Genomic DNA, 11,695 nt, shown 5'->3' with positions numbered 1-11,695 from the left:
CCCAGAAACTTGCTTGACATTACTCCGAATGCAAATTTCTGAGAATTGAGCATCATGTTGTACTTGCGCAATCTGAGGAAGAATTTGCGAAGGTTAGCGATGTACCCTTTTCTATCCTTAGATTTGATGATCATATCGTCCACGTACACCTCCACCTATTTATGCATCATGTCATGTAGCAAAGTAGTCGCAGTGCGTTGGTACGTAGCCCCTGGCTTAACAGTATAACAGTATGTGCCCCACTGAGTGATGAAGGCTGTCTGGTGCATATCTTCTTTGGCCATTTTGATTTGGTTATACCCTGCATACCCATCCGTGAAAGATAACAACGCGTGATCTGATGTATTATCTACCCATATATCGATGTGTGGTAGAGGGAAGTCGTCTTTTGGACTCGCTTTGTTCAAGTCTCTTAAATCAACACAAACTCGGATTCACCCATCCTTTTTGGGTATGGGGACTATATTAGCCACCCAGTCTGAATACTTAGAAACTTTGATGAATTCGGCTTTGAATCGCTTGTCGACTTCTTCTTTAATCTTAAGAGCCCACTCTGTCCTCATCCGACGAAGCTTCTGTTTCACAGGTTTGAAACCTCGCTTAATTGGAATGCGATGCTCTGTAATATCCTTGTCGATCTCTCGCATGTCCTTGTAAGACCAAGCGAAGACGTCTTTGAACTCGTGTAGGATGTCGATAAAATTGTCCCTTTCAGTTGGGTCTAGGGTCGTCCCTATCCTAAGTTCTTGGGGCTCTAATTTCGTTCCTACGTTGATAGGTTTGGTGTTTTCTATAACTGGTGCCCCTTCCCCTTCTTCTAGTATTTCTTTAATTATATAGGGAGGTAATTCGATTAAGTATGGGTCAGGATCATCCTCATTATCATCGTAAACAAAATTGCATTCAGAATAACACAATGAGTAAGCATAATCATATTTATTCATATTAATGTTAGAAAATACCTGAAACAAAGAAGCCATCTGCGCAGTAGTCAGTGGCGGTAAAGGGACAGTTGCTGGGACATTCCCCAAGCTATTATTACTAGGTGATACTATGCTAGGAGAAACAAAAGGGTAGGGAGTGGCGACAGGAGGAGAGTCTCTAGCGACTTCTCTAGACTTAGATTCCGACTCCGGCTCTGATTCCAACTCTGACTCGAATTCATCGTCTTCGGGTTCTCCTTTAAACATCTCTCCTTCTCCAGTAGTGACTTGAAGAGTTTTCCCTAATTGTTGGTCCTTTTGATCGACTTTCTCCATCCTTTCTGGTAATTTGAGCTGGTGTCAGTGATTAGTGCTGTAGGGTTGAAATGGTCATCTTAAAGTATCATGGTAATGATCTTATCCTGCGCGGCCTTGATGAATCGATCCTCTCCAAATAGAAGGCTAACAGCCTGTTTGTCGAGACAAGGTGTTTGACGAGTTTTGACGGTATGAACCGTTCCTGGAGGAATGAAGTAGCAATTGTGGAAGACCTCGATTCCAGCTAGTTGAATGCCTCTGTACCACCAAGGTTCGGGAAATCCTTGAAAATATTCCCAATCCCTTTCCCTGATGAAGTACCCATTTAGTGTAGGGAGATAGGGTTGCATTTGGACTCCCTTACTTTTGCAATTCTGAACTTGAGTAAGCATTTCAAGGGTTTTGGCCTTTGTAGGCTTGTACCCCAAGCCTAGTGGTATCTTTTGGGAGTTAACTTCCTTAACTGATCTAAAGGTACTCTTTTTGATAGGGTTTAATGGCATTCCTGGGAAGTATCCCTGGGATTTATTTGAGTATGTGGTTGACCACTAAGTTGGAGTATGGGTTGAAGTACAAGGGAGCCAGCTCTCTCTCTATAAGGTTTATGATTTGAAATCCTCCAAGCTCATGCACTGGATCTGTAACTACTTGCTTGTTTGACATTTTCTCTATTACGACCTTGATAGGTGACGAAGTGATCGTCACTATCTTGCTATCTTGAGGGATCTTGATCATTTGGTATAAGGTGGATGTTATCGCTTTGGAAGCATGGTGTTTGCTTTCCAGGTAGGGTTTCCCTACTCAGTATTAGTTACATAATATGTGGTGATTGTTGTTGTGATAAAAGGTTGATTGTATTGTTGGTTTTTTTACGGTTGTTGATTTTATGTTGTTGATTGGTTTGTATCTGTCTGTGATCTTCGGGGTGCGTCCCTGGTTGAGTGGAGTCACCTGCGGGAGTGGCTTCACGCCCTTGATTCGCCTTCTGTGGAACCCACCACAGAAGGAATGTGTACATTAATGAATATGGGTTTATCGCTCGATGGAGATGAGCGGGGCTTAGGTGGGAACGGCTGTGGTCCCCCACTAGCGGCGAGGAGTACCTGTTGCGATGGGTACTCTAGCAGGGCTACACACTTTAGTGTGTAGTCAGTTGTGTAGAGATTGGCGATGGAGACAAGGGATTTGTTTGAGTTGTTTGTGACATTGTTTCTTTGTGGCATTTGTTTTATGTAATCAGTACTGACCCCGTTTAAATGTTTTAAAAACTGTAGTTAACCATTCGGGGGTGGTGAGCAGTTATTGAGCAGGTATGAGACGATGCGTATGGGATAGCTGGGATGAGTCACCACGATGTAGTTTAGAAGTCTTCCGCTGTGTCAGACACTTTATATTTTTGATAGTAGATAGTTTTGAGAACCTTGTATTTCTTTTTATCAGTTTTGGAGTTGGCATGTAATCACTTTAAACTTTATTACTATCAAAGTATGTTTCTTCATTGTCTTTTGATATCATTGCCCCGGGGAACCGAGATGGTGACGTTCTCATACCTTAAGTGGTCCTGGTAAGGCACTTGGAGTATGGGGGTGTCACAAAGTGGTATCAGAGCGATGATCTTGAAACCTGTAACTAATGAACCTAATGAACATAGGGAGTCAAACTAAAATGAACCCGGGTAGAAGTTGTAGGAGCTAATACAAAGACTTAGGAGACGCCCTAAAGTCGCAAACTCGCCCTACAATTTTAAACCGGTCACCATGGGATGTGAGTCGGGATCGCTATGTGTTTACCTTTTGCGCTATTATTTCATATAGTAATGAGTTGTATGAATCGGTGGATGCATGTATGTGGAGGATAGGAGATGTGTAGTGAAGGAAGATGATGATATGATTATATATGTTGTTGATTGGATATATGAATGGCATGATGGATGATTTATGATCTGGCATTATAAGGAACATGTGAATAGGTATATTGTGCCGTATACATATATTGTGTTTGCGTAAAGTCATATAATGAAGTTATATATTTGTTTACTGTTGTTTCATATGCACATGTTGGATGAATTAATTGGAAAAGATGGAGTGACAATTGCATGAGAATATGCGTTTCATAATTAAGAATATGTTTACGTAACGAAGTGGAGTTGTAATAGAGTTGTATTAGTAACATGGGAATAGAATTTGTAATGTATAAGTATGTGTTGATTTACGAAAGGTTATAAAGTTAAAGCATGCGGATAGTACATGATTAATAAGTTGAATGTTATATGAGCATGATAGATGTTATTGTTTGGTTTTGTTAGGTAGTAACATGTGGTTAGGGATGGTGGTTTTACAAGTATCGTGTCGCTTTTGTTCACCCTGTTGATGTTTAAGTTGTTTGAAAGAGAAAATCAACTAGTTATGTTGTCTGTTTATAGAGAGGTTGTTTTTAAACCATTATAACTTGAGATGCATAAATGATTTTAATGTGATTCTAATTGTAGGTGATAGCTTGTTCTTTTACAATTCTAACGATAGGTCACATGCCCAAAACGACCAAGAAACGAGTGAGATATGACCATTTTACGAAAATTGGACAGTGCTCAGAAATGCGTAGGGTACTCGATCGAGTGGCCCTCACTCGATCGAGTGCACCTCTTGTTACTCGATCGAGTAGCCCTTACTCGATCGAGTAGTCCTGGTAATTTGTTTTACGTGCCTCTGACCTTCACCTACTCGATCGAGTAAGTCACTTACTCGATCGAGTGGCCTGAACTCGATCTAGTGACCCCTGTTTTGGGTCATATAGTTATCTTTTGACTTCGTTGCATATTATGTTTAATTCAAAGGTGTTCTTTTTCTTCTTTATGCGTTGTTTTACATATGTGTTGGTCCTGATGCGTAAGTTACCCAATGTTATGATGTAAGGTGTGGCACCTGTGGTGAATATGAGTTTGGTGGGGAGGACATGAGTTACATGTGGTTGTGATAGATAGTGGAAAAAGAAAAGGAAGATTGTTAAGGCTTATTGAGGCATGGAGCATGTTTTGTGAGATGAGAAGAGTGATATGATTGTGTGTTGAGTAATGTAAAAGTAAGTGAATGTGGGCAAGGGATGATGTGAGTCTAAGGAACGTGAGAATGAAAAGATTGAAAGGAAGGATGTGGATAGTAGCAACCTGAGGTGTGTAAGGAATTATGAAGAGAGATAGTTAGATTGTGTTGGTTAAGAATGTATGTAATGATAGTTCATTGTAGAGGGATGGAAAAGAGTGGTATATAGTGAACTTAGTGGAGACACGCCGCGACGTGGATTTGCAGATGGTGAGTGAATTTGGGAATTTGTATTATCAAGAGGTAAAACTAATGTGTGATTTCCTTGGGCAACTAACGGAATGAATGGAGTTTTGGGATGTTAACAAAAAAAAAGTGTGAGTGATAGCATGAGATGGTCTGGACTGATTGGTGATAAGTGTGAGTGATAGCATGATAAGAGAAGATCCATGGTAAGAAAGAGTGAGATGATACTGATATGAAATAATGGGACTCGAGTTTTGGAGCAATGAGAAGGTAACCGGAGCACTAAAGAGTTAGATAGAAGTAATAAGGAGTTGAACTATTAATTGGTATTGTTGAGTGTAAAGAGAAAAGAAGGATAAAAAGTAAGCTGATAAAAATGTTGACCGTTATGTGATATAAAAGTAAGGAATCGTCGAGATGTATGATACTATCATGAGGATATGAGTTAACGGTTATATATGAGTTTTAGGACGGCATGTTAATCATGAGTTTCGAGGAATGAAGGAAAGTAAAAGCCGGGAAAAGAATTTGTACGATATGAGATCTTGGTGGTTAGTTGGGTGACGATACAATTAAGGATGGAATTGGAAATAATGTTGAGGTAATTTTGTTGGTGGTTTTGATGTTCATTATTTGGAATGTTAACCAAAGATAGGAAAGAACCGTGATGTTGGAGATGAGTGTAATAGGCTTGATGTCCGAACGGTGGTAGTGTTGAGGTGTTGTCACAAGTGGGTAAGGGCGATGATAAATAGGAACGATAGCCTTTCTAAAGAGGTTGATTTTGTAGAGACCCGATTGATGTGCATGGTTGTGAGGAAGTATATGATGTGGTTATAGGAGGCGGTTACCAGTAGTTGAGTATTAATGGTGTGGTTATATTTGGCAGGAGGGGATGGTTATGCGAATGGGAGAATGTGTTATGAGGGGCATACGAGTTAAGCTCGGGCGTAAGGTAACCTTTATCAGGTGGTCACTTACGTGATCAGGATTGACTAGTTGGATGTGATTACGGGTCTATGACGTGTATACATGTTTGTGTGTTCTGATCTCACGAGAAATGATAGGGTGTGATAGTTATAAAGTTGTTAAATGAATGTTTTGTGATTTATGTTGGGTAAAGTAAACTAATGGAATGAGGTTCAAAAGTGATAGTTTGGGTGATCTGGCATGGCTAGTTATAGTTGTATGTGTATTCATGATATATGTTTATTTCGTGAAAAAGTATGGATGATATTCATGAGTTTCTTGTCTGTTTATTCCGTATAATATGTTGTGTTGGGATCTAGTAAAGTAGTTTTGAGCGAGTAAGTTTTCTTGCCCGGAAAGTTATACTAAGTCAGTGTTTATGGGAATTGTATGTGGTTATGATGTCTATCGATGTGGTTGTTGTGCCTCGGGTGGTGATCCGGGCACGATACTTCGTATTGTGATGCGAGTATTTTCGCGCTGCGGTGCGGCTGTTGGTGGCGGTGTTGCGATGCCGTCACTGGTTGTGGTGGAGTAGACGGGATGATTACGATTCGAGTTTTGAAAGTACATACCAGTTATACATAGATTGTTGTTTTGTTTGATGTTGCTTCCTATGAGTTTCGGGTTGTACATATAGATGGTTGTTTTGTTTATTGATGTTTCTTACCAGTTTCAGCTTGGGTGTCACGGTAGAGTATGATATGGAAGAGAGTTGTGTATGTTTCTGTTGCCGGCATGCTATAGCGATATTCTGTTGATGGGACACAGTTGTGAGAAGTTGTTACAGTAATTTTGATTTTGATTTAAGATGAGGCATTGGTAGACATAGTAATGGCAAGTGAATGGTGGAACATGTGTTGTACTGATCTGAAAGCTGCAAGTGATTCATAATCTTTTATTGGGACAGTGAGTATAGGGTGTTAGAAATTAGTATCATGTTAAGTTATGGATGAGTTTTACGGTAATGAAAGAAAAGAACTTGAGGATCTAGTGTGAGTGTGTAATGATTGTGGATCGTAAGTTATGAGTATGGAGATAGGTGCATGTATAGAGGACTATGTCATTTTGGCGGTAATAGGGAACAGTTGAAGTTTTGGTTAAGCTAAAGATTTTGTGGTATAGGTTAGGTGGCGTGCCGAGTGAATTGAGGTAGGAGAACTGTTATGTAAGAGAGCCTTAGATATAGGAATGGTGAGTGTTTAGATTATAGGCGACTATCTTTGACATGCGGTGGTGATGAGGATAATGAGAAGATATAGCTAAGGATTTAATATTAGTGAGTTACGAGGACGTAATGTTTATCTTAAGAGGAGTAGGATGCTATAAAAGAGAGTTTGATGGTTGTGCATGTTGTAGTATAATTGGAAATAGAGCGTTGATGTAGCATAAAGGATGGATTTGTATTGTGGTTGATATTGTTAAAAGGTCATGGCCGTGCTTGTAGTAGTATGATGTTTAGGAGTGTGAGAATATTTCGATAGTGTTGACAGTTGGATGATGAGGTTATGAGTGTGAGTAAACTTCGAGGACGAAGTTCCTTTAAGGGTGGTAGAATGTAACATTCCATTTGTTGGATATGAGTGTCTTGATATTGGATTTTCTAGTGGATAATATGTTAGTGAAACGGAGCTAGCGGCGTATGTGGATGGTAGTTGGTAGTGTATGGAATTTGTGTCGAGAGAGGCTATAATGTGGTGGATACGCTATCGTGAGTCATGTTGTGGAAGTAGACATAGCTGGTGGAGTTGGTGTTAAGAGTTCATGTTTTATAGGTTGGGGTTTCGTTTTGAGTTCTTAGTTGCGATGTTGTGTCTTGGTCGAGTTTGTATGTTTGTTTTGAGTATGGGTTGAACTTCGGGGACGAAGTTCTTTTTAAGGAGGGAAGACTGTGATACTACGGTTTTCTATGTCTATGGGTACTCTATCGAGTGGGGCTTACTCTGTCGAGTAAGTATGTTTTTAATTATACGAAACAGTAGTCTGTCTGATGGGTACTCGATCGAGTATGTATGGCACTCGATCGAGTAAGTTATTTACTCGATCGAGTAAGTGAGTCTTGCGGATTATTTTAGTCGGGTTTTGTTAATAACGCGTGATTAGTATAAAAGGATTCCGTCACCTTTCTTAATCAGTTTTCACTTTTCTAAAACCTTTCAAGAGAGAAAAAGAGTTACCTTGTTCTCCTTCTTCGCGTTATTAGCAAATCCCAAGGGTTAGGATCGTCGGATTGTCTTGTTCTTTACATCGTTGCGATCGTCGTGTCGTGGGGAAGTTCCTTGTATAACTTAAGTTGGGTTTCGTTGAGTTTATTTAAAACCCTAATTGGGTATTATTGGGGGTTTTTGGGAGATTTATATGAATGTGAAAGTAATTGCATGTATGTATGTTATAGGAGGAGGTTTCGTTGAGGAAAGATTCTGATTAGCTGCTAAGACCGTCTTTGGTGTTTGCTTTCCAGGTAGGGTTTTCCTACTCAGTATTAGTTACATAATATGTGGTGATTGTTGTTGTGATAAAAGGTTGATTGTATTGTTGGTTGTTAGACGGTTGTTGATTTCCTGTTGTTGATTTGTTTGTATCTGTCTGTGATCTTCAGGGTGCGTCCCTTGCTGAGTGGAGTCACTTGCGGGAGTGGCTTCACGTCCTTCATTCGCCTTCTGTGGAACCTGCCACAGAAGGGATGTGCACATTAATGAACATGGGTTTATCGCTCGATGGAGATGAGCGGGGCTTAGGTGGGAACGGCTGCGGTCCCCCACTGGCGGCGAGGAGTACCTGTTGCGATGGGTACTCTGCCAGGGCTACACACTTTAGTGTGTCGTCAGTTGTGTGGAAATTAGAGATGGAGACTGGGGATTTGTTTGAGCTGTTTGAGCTGTTTGTGACATTGTTTCTTTGTGGCATTTGTTTTATATAATCAGTACTGACCCCGTTTAAATGTTTTAAAAACTGTGGTGATCCATTCGGGGGTGGTGAGCAGTTATTGAGCAGGTATGAGACGATGCGTATGGGATAGCTGGGATGAGTCACCACGATGCAGTTTAGAAGTATTCCGCTGTGTCAGACACTTTATAGTTTTGATAGTAGACAGTTTTGAGAACCTTGTATTTCTTTTTATAAGTTTTGGAGTTGGCATGTAATCACTTTAAACTTTATTACTATTAAAGTATGTTTCTTCATTGTCTTTTGATTATCATTGCCTCGGGGAACCGAGATGGTGACGTTCTCATACCTTAAGTGGTCCTGGAAAAGCACTTGGAGTATGAGGGTGTCACAAAATCGGTCGGTCTATGCAACGTAACTGGGACTCAGAATGATCTGAGGTTACGTGGTCAATTGATTAAGCATGTAGGCGTCAAAAGGCAATAGCGTAGTCTATAATGCAAAGAGAGGGAAAGAAGGGGCGGAACACTCGTTTGCCAAATATGGAGGCCGAAGGCCTCTATTTATACTAAACATATGGAAGAGTTTAGGAATGACACGGATTTGGAAATAAATCACCGTAATATTCTGAAAAGGGCGAAAAGAGGGCTGGAGAAGAGGCGCAGCACCTGCTGCATCATTTCCCCAGAGGTTTCCTCCTCAGCAAGAAAGAATTCCGCATTTTATTATGGAATTTCGGTAGATATACACTTCCTTATTCCATAAACACAATATTACGGTAGATATTTACTTAAAAAATTAATTTTAAATTAGGAATAAATATCCAGAGAATTCTAGAACATTTCGGAATATTCCGACTCGGCATTTAAACGGTTTTTAGAAAATGAAGCAATTTTTGAACCGGACTCCAAATGAACTCTAATTACTGTCAAACGACCGTATCAGTGCGTAGATAACGATCAAGGGGTTGACTCGAGTGTTTGAGCTATCACTTGACGATGAACTTACGGACTGTCATAAATCGTTCCGCGTATCAAACATGCGGCCCAATCATCACTAGGTGGTTGGCGGAAGGTGTAGAAATGAGGTAGCTACAATAACATGGTGCTTTTTGTCAACTACTTGGCCTAAAACCGCGCCCACCACAAAATCCGATGCATCACACATTATTTCAATTGGTAGATTCCAATCCGGAGCTCAAATAATAGGAGCCGTTACCAAAGCTTTCTTCAATCTATGAAATGACTCATGACAAAGTTCATTAAATTCAAAGAGCACATCCTTGAGGAGAAATGAGGTCAATGGTTTGGCTATTTTTGAAAAGTCTTTGATAAACCGCCTATAAAAGCCGGCATGGCCAAGAAAACTTCTCACTCCCTTGACATTTGAAGGGGGTGACAAGTTTTCTATAGCCGCCACTTTAGCCCCATCGACCTCAATGCCCCTCTTAGAAATGATGTGACCGAGTACATTCCTCTCTTCCACCATAAAGTGGCTTTTTTCCCAATTTAAAACCAAATTGTGCTCTTCACATTTCCTTAAAACATTAGTTAAATTTACAAGGCCATGGTCAAAAGAATCTCCATGGACACTAAAGTCATCCATGAAGACTTCCATACTTTTCTCAAGGGAGTCTGAGAAAATAACCATCATAAACCTTCGAAAGGTGTCGGGTGCATTACATAACCCAAAGGGCATTCTCCGGTACGTATACACTCCTATGGGGCTCGTAAACGTCGTTTTCTCTTGGTCTTTCGGTTGGATTGGGATTTGGAAAAATCCGGAGTAGCCATTAAGAAAACAATAGTAAGCGTGCCCCGCAAGTCTTTTAAGCATTTGATCTATGAAGGGGATGGGGATGTGGTCCTTGAGGGTGGCGGCATTTAGTTTTCGATAGTCACCGGACGAGTAGGTATGTGAGTCCCATCCTCTTGCTCTACCATGGTTACCCCACCTTTCTTGGGCACTACATGGACGAGACTCACCCACTTACTATATGTTATTTGGTAAATAATCCCCGCTTGTAGCAACTTTAAAACCTTGATTTCGGCCATTTTGGGGTTTATTCTCCTTAGACCTTCAACCTTAGGTTAACTTCCTTCCTCTAAAATGATCTGATGCATGCACAAGTTTGGACTCAATCCCTTGATTTCATCAATGCTATACCTTAGTGAGCTTTTTTGAGTTTTCAAAACTTTTAAAAGTTTTTGTTCTTGAGCCTCACTAAGGTTGGTATTGATTATCACGGGATAAGACTCTCCCTCACCAAGAAAGGCATAACTGAGTGAGGGAGGTAAAGGCTTAAGTTGTACTTTTAGAGGGAGCAATCCCTCCACTTTATTCATGAGTTCATCATCAACCACATGATCTTCTTTCATCTCTTCATCATGGAGAGAGATTTGGAAAGCTTCCTCTTTTTCCGACTCTTCCTTAGCCACTTCTTCAACAACTTTGTCAATAGCTTCAATGGTGCATATTCGGGCTAACTTAGGACCTTTCACAAGCTTAGGAAGGTTAAATTCAACAATGTCATCCAATATACTAAAGGTTAGCTACCCATCTCTCACGTCTATCAAGACTCCTTTGGTAGCCAAGAAGGGCCTACCAAGGATGATGGGGGTGTGGCTATCCTCGGGGATATCTAGGACGACAAAGTCGGTGGGAATTAAGTATTTTCCAACTTTTACAGGTACAACCTCAAGCATCCACAAGGGGTGTTTGATGGATATATCCGCCAATTGAAGGGTCATATTCTTTGGGATAAGATCATAAATACCAACATTCTTTGCAATCTTTAAGGGGAGAACACTCACACTTGCCCCTAGGTCACATAGAGCTCTAGTAATCGGAACACTGTCAACTACACATGGAATAGAGAAGCTCCACGGGTCACCACGCTTAATTGGCATCTTGTTTAGGAGTATGGCACTACATGCCTCTTCCATAGCCATAGTTTGGTGGTCACTAAAGGTTCTCTTTCCCGTTATGATTTCTTTCAAAAATTTGGTGTAGGTGGGCATGTTCAAAATCACTTCAGTAAAGGGTAGAGTAACTTCAAGTTTTCCTAGCATTTCGCAAAACTTGACGTACTTGAAGTTCTCCCTACTCTTTAGAGCTCTAGTGGGGGTAGGAGATGTTGGTGACAATTTGAGAATCGGAGAGTACCTTTAGAGGGTTGATTTCCTTGTTACCTTTGTGGAGGGTTGTAAGAGTACTTCTTCGGTAGCCTCTTCACCTAGCTCTTCCTCATATGGGAGGTCTTCAACTAAACCATCAACTCCCTTTCCTACTTGCATTCCCCCACTTAAAGATTCT

Source organism: Silene latifolia, chromosome Y (genome assembly GCF_048544455.1).
Source record: "Silene latifolia isolate original U9 population chromosome Y, ASM4854445v1, whole genome shotgun sequence".
Classification (NCBI taxonomy): Eukaryota; Viridiplantae; Streptophyta; class Magnoliopsida; order Caryophyllales; family Caryophyllaceae; genus Silene; species Silene latifolia.
The sequence above is the reverse complement of the archived record's forward strand: the minus strand, read 5'-3'. Positions refer to the sequence as shown.